Below are 10,266 nucleotides of genomic sequence, written 5' to 3'. Positions count from 1 at the left end.
TTTATCATTACTGAACTTTCCATGGTGTCCAAATGATATTAAAGACTATCTTAGTCAAAGATGAACTCAAGGTGAAATTCTCATCATAGGTTATTCAGCATTTTCTTAGAGGTTGGACTATAAAACAAAGCGCCGTGCATCGTCACATACTTCACTGCCTGATCATCATCTATTCCTTAATTACTCCCTGCGCACTGTCGCAGATAGGTGTACATACAACCACATCAGAATGCTCAAATTCTAAAGAATAAACAATTATCTTTTAATCAATAGTAACAATGCCTAAATCAAACTCTTATGGCACCACTAAAAGGAGAGAGGAATAAATGCTCTAAAATAGACTGGGACTACATTCGTAGGTACTGATCTGGAAGTAATAATTGTGACATGATTCTGTATGCGAGAAAGCTTGTTCATGCCATCCAGTGTGTCAATAGTTCTTCCTGGGTTCTTCCCGGGTTCTTCCTCCATCAAATATACTGGTGCCGTATATTGACAATACTGTATTAAAAACTGACCCTCAATCCCACAGAAACCAAGCCAGTAAGTATCACAGTAGTTTCAGTACGTTGATTTTAATTAGTTACAGTAATGTAGGTAATTTGTAACAGTGTCTCTTACTACATGTATATTTTTCTCTGTCCATTGGATAGGGATTTGTCCCCAGTATATGACATGCTGTGTTGTACAGAGCAACCTTCTCTGAAACATTAATATACCTGCTTTATAAGGTACACTAATAAATGTTATTGTAATAAGCTGGATTTTACAAATAATGGAGGAACTGCATGTATTTCTCACATGTTTCTGAATCTGGAAAATTCATCATAAACATTGAAAGCACTGTTAATATTCGATGTCTTTCAAAATGTACCTATTCATCTATATATTCTTCCATCCCGGTATCTATACATTTCTACGTACTTAGTCCTTTCCTATCTATATATACTTGCAAACTTATCAACCGACCGACCACTCTTCTAACGTCATCATCATTATCCTTCTCCTCATTATTATTATTATTATTATTATTATTATTATTATTATTATTATTATTATTATTAACCAATAGTTAATAACCTTACCTTTACGACTAGGTCTCCGCTTCGCTTCAGCGGTCAACTTCACAAGATCACTTGACTTCACTTTGGTTGGCCCCTAGACTGCAGGATTAATGCAAGGCGCCCCTCCCCTCAAGAAAAACCAGAATGGCGTTTCGATTATCAAACGAATTACCAAACTCCACCTGTCCACCACAATTAGCCAGTAAATCATTGTGGTTTTTTTCGAGATTCTATTTTTTCGCCCATGCGACAGAGAAGTCATCTAACCTTACTTTTCTTTTGTTTTCGGGTTATGTAAGTCATACGCTGTGAACATCTCTTGCAAGGGAAAACCCTTTGTTTTCTTCTGTTGTGTCTGACGGAATCAAGCAACCACCGATAATTTAACAAATTTATCAAAATATTTTGGAGGAGAGTAACTAATAACATATAAAAATTAAAAAGCAAAACAACTGGAATAAAATAAGAAAGTGGACTATTTAAAGATTAACTAGGCAAGGCCAGGCAAGGACGTAAGAAACACAAAGAAATTAAAAACCAAGTATGTACTCTAACCTATGTCTCCAGACAGTTGTTCTATAAGTACACGTATCAACACATTTTAGAAGACCAAACACCCCAGTGCTTTTTGTAGCCTTGATCATACATTTTACCTTGACCCTACAACTTATATGGATGCACCTGCCATATGAGCAGTGGTTTCTATGGGCATCATTGTGCGCAAAAAAATCTTAGTACACACTTAATCATGGGCGCCAGCACAGAGGTTCAAGGCCACCTCCTCTCCCCCTCACTCACTAAACATGTTCTTTTAGCCCACATCTATAAAACTAATAGCTGACAAGTGCATGTTTCCTCCACCCTCACCAAAAATTCTGGCATGTTTCCTACGTCCTCACCAAAAATTTTACTGGTGCCCCTGACCCTGATGAAAACAAAAATGTCTATGAAAGCAATCTTGTCTGAGTTTGCTTCTAAGAGCATTACAAGCGCTAGCGTGATGAAATATTTATTTCAGAAACTAATTCAAAATAAACAACGTTGCATACACACGGGCTATATGCTTCACTGGTTGTAATATCATAACCCTCCCAACAACTACCGCAAATTTAACAACAAATATGTAATGTCAAACTTGCATTCTTCTAACTTAGTCACTATCCCACTTCTGCCCTATTTAAATCAAACATAAACACGCAGTCAATCAAAAATGGAAAATCCTGCACTTACCGATCAGAATTGATACATTATCCGCCCACACGTTAGTCCGCAGATCTCCATGTAGGATCTTCTTGCACTTATAATACCAACAATGACCATATTTCCCAGAGAGAGAGAGAGCATCAACTTCACACAAAACCACGAAGCTGAAAGCCCTTCACACTGGTTATCAGTTGTGTACTGTGTGTGCTGGGTATTTCATATACTAATTCTGCATTCAGCTGGGTACTGTGTGTGGAGGGTCTTTCATACACTAGAGTAATTATACAATCTTCTGGGTGCTGTGTGTGGAGGGCCTTTCATACACATAAGTAATTTTACAATCAGCTGGGTAATGTGTTATTAGGGTCTTTCATACACTAGAGTAATTTTATAATCAGCTGGGTATTGTGTGTAGAGGCTCTTTCATACAGTAGAGCAATTTTACATTGAACTGGGCACTGTGTGTGGGGGGTCTTTCATACACTAGAGTAATTTTACATTCAGCTGCACACCGTGTGTGGAGGGTCTTTTATACACTAGAGTAATTCTACAATCTTCTGGGTGCTGTGTGTGGATTGCCTTTCATACACTAGAGTAATTTTACAATCAGCTGGGCAGTGTGTGTGGAGAGTATTTCATACACTATAGTAATTTTACAATCAGATGGGTACTGTGTGTGGAGGGTCTTTGAAACACTCCGCTGGGTGCTGTGTGTGGAGGGTCTTTCATACGCTAGAGTAATTTTACAATCAGCTGGGTGCTGTGTGTGGAGGGTCTTTCATACACTGGAGCAATTTTAAAATCAGATGGGTACTGTCTGTGGAGGGCCTTTCATACAAAAGAGTAATTTTACAATCAGCTGGTTACTGTGTGTCGAGGGTTTTTCATACACTAGAGTAGTTATACATTCAGCTGGATACTGTGTGTGGAGGGTCTTTCATACACTAGAGTAATTTTACAATCAACTGGGTACTGTGTGTGGAGGTTTTTTCATACACTAGGGTAATTTTTACAATCAGCTGGGTACTGTGTGTGGAGGGTCTTTCATACATGGTGGTAATTTTACATCCAATAACAATTACAATACCAATATATCAGAAACAGTTTCACCTCCTCTAAAGACAAGGGGTTTTAGGCATAGTTATATATGATAGTAACACAGACCTCTATTTATTGACGATCACACGATCGATCGTTCTACATTTTACTCGTCATTAGCGCTGTTTATCAAGTATCAGATAATTGTCCACCAGAGAAATTTTATAAATTTGAACTGACTAAATTTAAAAGTTATCCTTATAAATAAAATACATATTTATTTTTTATTTAACATCCGTTGATTAAATAGGATAGTGCCTTTCATGTTCTTATTTTTCTTCTCGTACAACTTGTGTACTTGGGAAGGACAAGTCACCTAACAGCATTCATAAATAATCGCTTTAACGAGCGGTGTTTACAACAGTAGCATGTTCCTCGAGACCTCTTGGTGCAATACATGCAACACCTAACGATTATAAATATTTTCTTATGTTGCTGTTTTGTGTGTGCGTTTGGTGGTGGTGGTGGTGGTGGCGGGTAATCGGCAGATATAATTGCGTTTTACTACGATGACTATTAAGACGGTCGTACATTATTATAAAACCGATGTGAGAAAATGCCAGTGCATGACGAATACTGTATGTTTTGAATGTGCTAAATTACAGTGCAGAAATGAACAGTTCTTTCGTGTGTTGTTTTTTTTTTTTTGAAAGGAGAAAGAAACAGTGAAAAATATCTACCTAGGAGTTTGAACCCCAAGGCAATCTGGAAATACGCAATCTGTTACGTAATAGGAGTGTTGGAGATATGACTGATTTAGACGAAGTCCAATGCCATGAACGTTATACACAAAGACAGTTAGACGACGTCCAGTGCCATGAACGTTATACACAAAGACATTTAGACGACGTCCAATGCCATGAACGTTATATACAAAGGCAGTTAGACGAAGTCCAATGCCATGAACGTTATACACAAAGACAATTAGACGACGTCCAATGCTATGAACGTTATACACAAAGGCAGTTAGACGACGTCCAATGCCATGAACGTTATACACAAAGACAGTTAGACGACGTCTAATGCCATGAACGTTATACACAAAGACAGTTAGACGACGTCCTATGCCATGAACGTTATACACAAAGACAGTTAGACAACGTCCAATGACATGAACGTTATACACAAAGACAGTTAGTTCCATATAACATTTCTAAATTCAGTGATAAATAACGTTGCAAATATTCATCCAAACTGCGGGAAATTTTCAGACTCAGCCGATAAAAATCTGGAGAAAAGAGAATTTTATTGAAAATGCTTTGGCAATGTATAAACTTGGTTGTCTTTGTCCTGGCGAATCGTCATAATTTGATCCATAAATTAAAACGATCAATCCCCATCCCCTGATTGGCTTATTAGCACTGCTGAAATATGCTGCATTGGTAACAGTTTCACCTTGAGCAATTATTGCAACTTGTGACGCCATAAATAGCCGTGAGTTTAATGCAAAAATACTACAATATAAAATAGGACTGTGGAAAGTTTAAAAAGGAAAGACTATTACATTCTTACATTTTCTAGAAAATATTTCCATACAAATGTCCAGTACTATCTTAACGTGCTGACACTGTAGAACTTTCATAACAATGTATCTATATAAATATAAACGTCCAAGTTACCTACCATATATTGCATACCGCATAGATCTTAGTCATAATAATGTTTTTTCCTACGAAGTTGTTTGCTTGTACAACAACAATTTATGCTCCATTCTACTCATCTTGGTCTTCGTTTGATTGGGCATGTTACCAGTCACTTCCCATGGGGTCTCGTTGTTAGCGTACCATGTGGAGAAATATTAAAAAGGATGAAAAAGAAAAGTTAAACACGAATACCATAATATTTGCCTTCGCCACAATTCCAACCCGCTGCCAAAGTTCCCAACTCAGCCAAACCGTCACCGGTCCGGCAGTTTGTTCCCCACCTCACCGATTTAAAAAAAAAACGAAGAGCATTAGGGATATTGAAAAATGCAGAAGACTTAGTGAATTCATTCATAAATGTATAATGTACAATCTGATTTAGGTTCTGTAACGCTGGCATCTTGCTGGCAGTTCAATTAAAATGAGAGTTTCTTTACTAACGCTGTTGCAATATTTGCGTGGGCCAGTCAGTGTTTTCGGACAGCAGGAATGCCCTTGAAAACATCGGAAGTAATTACAGGAATACACATCGATTTTTTATGTGTTTGGTGATTCGCCTCTGACGAATTGAACCACATGTGCTGCGACAGTAAGGGCCGTGATTGTTCCAATTGTTACTTTCTCTCATTCCATCATTGTTCCATGTAAACGAACGCAGTTCGGAATATAGTTCGCGATGGGGACATAAACGTTCGATGTTTCTCTCTCGACTTGACGGAAAAGGCAGAGGGTCCTCCGATTGTTCACATCATTAATAAATTCCGAATCATTCCATAAATTTCCGTGACATAAATCATGTGAACCTATTGACACAAGTGGTATACCGCTGCCCTCATAATTAATCAGTCCCGCCAGAATAATAGACTAGTCTTAGTCTTTCTTAAATGTAACAATGTTAAAAGGTATAGGTAGGCAGGAGGCGGGTTGGGTGTGTGCTTTTCTTCGATTCATATATTTATAAACCAACCCAAATCAAAAGAGCCTGTTGAATCAGATGGCCTGAAATGGTACTGAAGAAAGAAAACTTGAATTATTACTCATGTAATAACCTTTACGCATCAACATTATGCCGCACCAAAGCCTTCACAGGCAATTAGGTCATGTTAAACTTACTTACGTCATGACAATGATGGCGTGTATACATGACGTCATGATTTTAATGGTAGATGCATAATCCAAATAATGGAATTGTAGATAATGGTGAAGTAGTTCATTTGGCTTGGGATTTATTTCTTCAAATTATTCTCTTTAATTAATATTTCTGTGGCAATAGAGAGTGCTCATAAAAAATAATATTATTGGACAAAAGCATTCACGGAGATTTATACTGAATTAGAACCTGGAATTATATTGCTGTAATTCAACACAAGACTGGTGGTATACTGCCCCGATACAGGCCACCACAGACACATCATAACACATTCACGTTGGATTTAACTATGATTTCCACTAAAGTTTCTTCAGAACTTAATTATTAGGACATTTATTTGCAATTCTAGGATAATTTATGGATTTATTTTGCAATATCGTACGTTCTTTTTTATTTTTCAGTTTTGACTTGTATTCTAGGGAAATAAATTATCAACACTCGTGGAAAGCTGGAGTCGTCGGTCAATAAGCAAATCACTCTATGAAAGAAAACACCAGTGTGCATACTGGTTATAACAAGTATGCCTATTCACACAATCCTGCTTGGTTAATGTAATTTTCTTTCCGCACAGTAAGAATGAGTTAGTGTGAGCAAACTTGAGCAAGAACTGTTACAATGTACTTACTGTTAGAGTACATTCATTGACAACACCTCATTCATAAAATTACCACGCGAAAGGCGTAACAGGCTGCAAAAATGAAGGAAGTTATTCCATGTGTTTATACATGTCGATTTCTAATAAGGCGTTTTCTTTTTAAAATTTTGTAATAGTAATAAACATGATTGAATGGTTATGCATTTGGTATGGTCTGGAGGAATCGTATTGCATATATACAGCATGTACGACGCATAGCACTGTACCTTATTTCTCCAGTGGACTAGAGCGTGATATCATTTCATTTGAAATCTCACGAGGATAGGTTATTGTTGTCGAGTTGCGGCGGTAGAAAATGAAGCACATACCACGGAGATATTAGTCTTTGTTAAAGTAAATCAAGGGTCATCTTTTATCAAAGAAGTCATCTCACCACTTCAAGTAAGGTGAACCTTCAGTTGTGTTTAACATTATAAATCTATCTCCTATTTTTATTTATTTGTCGTTCCTTTTTGGGCATCGCCCTTTATTTGAAACAGTATACAGTGGGTATGACTTTTAGAGATAGAATGGGAAGTCACTTTCGGAAAATTATGGGACATAAATATAATTTACTTAATCAACTAAGGCATTTGAGGATTTAGTACCAATACATAATTTTATATAAATGTCAAAAATAAATAAAATAGTGTACAAATCGAATCGATGTATCGAAAGTGACATTGTCCTCTTTCGTGCCATAAAGCTACCGAATATTAATCCTGAAAGGAAAATGGCAAACAACGACGTCTTACGAAATTACATTTTTAGATGATAAAAGAATTTATACATATATCTTAAAAGTCGTTGCTTTTCCCCAATTCCTGTGAATGAAAAACACTTTGCGAAAACAGCTCATATGCACAAAAAATATTGCTAGAAACTGCTATAGAAAACTTGTGTGTAATTGGAAAGTAAGCAGAGCAGGTGCTACCAAATTATACAATGGGTTTAACCATGAAATTGCTAGCAGAGGATTATCTTGTTTCTTGATTCTTATCTTACGACAGTGTCATATTATCAGTGTCATAAACTTCGTCTTCACGACTAACTAAAGTAAGACAGAATAAAATTATTGTAATTTACTGACATTTTTATGGTTTTCTTAAGGCATCTTATAATTTATTTATATCAGTAAAATAAATTAATACATCCATTTGCATTTCGACGCCGAACTCCCCAGTTTCACGAACTTATAGAAGTCTTGATTTTCCTGTAATGTAAAATAAACAAGAAACAATCTTATTTTGAAGTTTTAGGAAAGTTTCATCTTTTGTTTAATATGACTTGCTCAGGTATTTTCAAAATAAAATTCTTATCCGTATTTCCTCCATTTATTTTTTATCTTTATTAAATTCGGAAAATTCATGATACTTGGTTACAAGTAAAGACAGGGACGGCAAAAGAGCTCATAACTGTTGTCTAAGCAATTGTATTATTTCGTTGTTTCTAATGTGTGTTTATGTGTGGATCGTCCAGTAATTTGCATCTCTTATCTTGCACAGAGATGTCTTCCGGCCAATGGTCTTAATAATTTGCTATGAACGATCTGGTCCCAAAAGATCAGCCGGAGCAACGCTATCTTTGTACAATATTAATTAACATTTTTCCTACAAAACCAGAAGGAGCTTCTCTGTCTGAGTACGACTATTGTTTGACTTTGGTATTACAAACAGAGATATAAATATTCATTAACATTGGTCGTACCAAACCATAAGGAGTAACGCTGTCCTGATATGAATATGCATGAAGAATGGTTGCACAAAACTAGAAGGAACATTGCTTTCTTGATATAAATATTCAATAACATTGTTCTTGCAAAACCAGAAGGAGGATCGTTGTCCTTATATAAATATTCATTAACATTGGTTATACAAAACCAGAAAGAGCATTGCTGTCCCGGTATAAATATTCACGAACATTGGTTATACAAAACCAGAAAGAGCATTGCTGTCCTGGCATAAATATTCATTAACATTAGTCCTACAAAACCAGAAGGAGCTGTCCTGATAAAAATATTCATTAACATTGGTCTTACAAAATCAAAGGAGCATCGTTGTCCTCATATAAATATGCATCAACATTGGTCCTACAAAACCAGAAGGAGTACCGATATCCTGATATAAATATTCATTAACATTGGTCCTACAAAACCAGAAGGAGTACCGATATCCTGATATAAACATTCATTAACATTGGTCCTACAAAACCAGAAGAGCATCGCTGTCCCAATATAAATATTCATTAACATTGGTTTTACAAGACAAGGAGTATTGCTGTCACGGTATAAATATTCAATAACAGTTTTGTAAATATTGCAAATTGTAACAATTTAGACGTATATTCGATATGTATACACACAGCTAATACACTAAGTAATCTGTGATTTTAAACACAATTATTAATTAAGGTGTGGTATTGTTCTTACGGCTAGAAATGTATGGTTACTCTTTGCAGCAGTTTGCTGTTTGCTACCAGCGAAGGGCAGAATAAGGTTTGGCATGCTGGAAGAAGAATTAGTGGCATTTGAACGTTCCCCAGTTTAAGAATTTTTGCAATATGTATACGTCTTTTTTTGGTAGAACACGCTTTTTTATCAGTTTGTTATTATTAATGTTGAAAGTTCTAGGCATAATAGAACATGCTTTAGGGTTGATACAAAGTTAATGAAAACGCGGTCAAACGTCTTACATTATTTATTTTTGGAGACATTAGCAAGCAAAAGACGTATAATGTAAGTCTAAAACTGAAACTCCTAGTCGCAGTGACAAGCAGTTACGTCGATTTCATAGTTTGTTCTTTTAGAATTGAAGACTACTAATTCTTTTTCACATCCAATAATTCTTCTGTTCATATTGAGATAAGCTGAATACTGCATGTTCGTCAAAGTGAAAAAGTGTGCTATCATTGAACTTGTTTGCCTCTGGTTTGTTTTGTAATTGTACGCTCTCGATAAGATTTTATATGGGATTTAATGGAGCTATTACGAAAAATAGGTGTTTTCCAAATATTTTATAAAATTTATGCCATGCAAAATTATTAAATATTTTGCAATGATATTTGACATATAAGTAGCTTTATAAAACAACGAAAAAAGAATGTTGCCATCACATTTGAAAGAGACATACAATATCATCAAGCGGAATGTGAACAATGTAATTCTCGTAAAGGACGGTACAAAATGCAGGTCAAGGCCAATTCTCAATTCGTCATATATTTATATCCTGACGAATATTTACTGTATAAATGAATCACTTTAATAAATAAATGTTCAAACTGCCTGAATATTGTTGTGTAAGCTGAGACTTTTGTGTGAGAATATTGTGTAGATCCAATAAACCACTTTTTCCAAAACATTTTAACAGTTTTCGTTTTCGTGGAATGATTCTGCTAAGAAATCTACTCGAATTATTTACATTAAGATAAATTGAAGATAGGGTTAAAATATTTTCACTTCAATATGAAAAGGGCTGT

This window comes from Sinohyriopsis cumingii, chromosome 6 (genome assembly GCF_028554795.1).
Source record: "Sinohyriopsis cumingii isolate HCF-2022 chromosome 6, ASM2855479v2, whole genome shotgun sequence".
NCBI lineage: Eukaryota > Metazoa > Mollusca > Bivalvia > Unionida > Unionidae > Sinohyriopsis > Sinohyriopsis cumingii.
The sequence above is the reverse complement of the archived record's forward strand: the minus strand, read 5'-3'. Positions refer to the sequence as shown.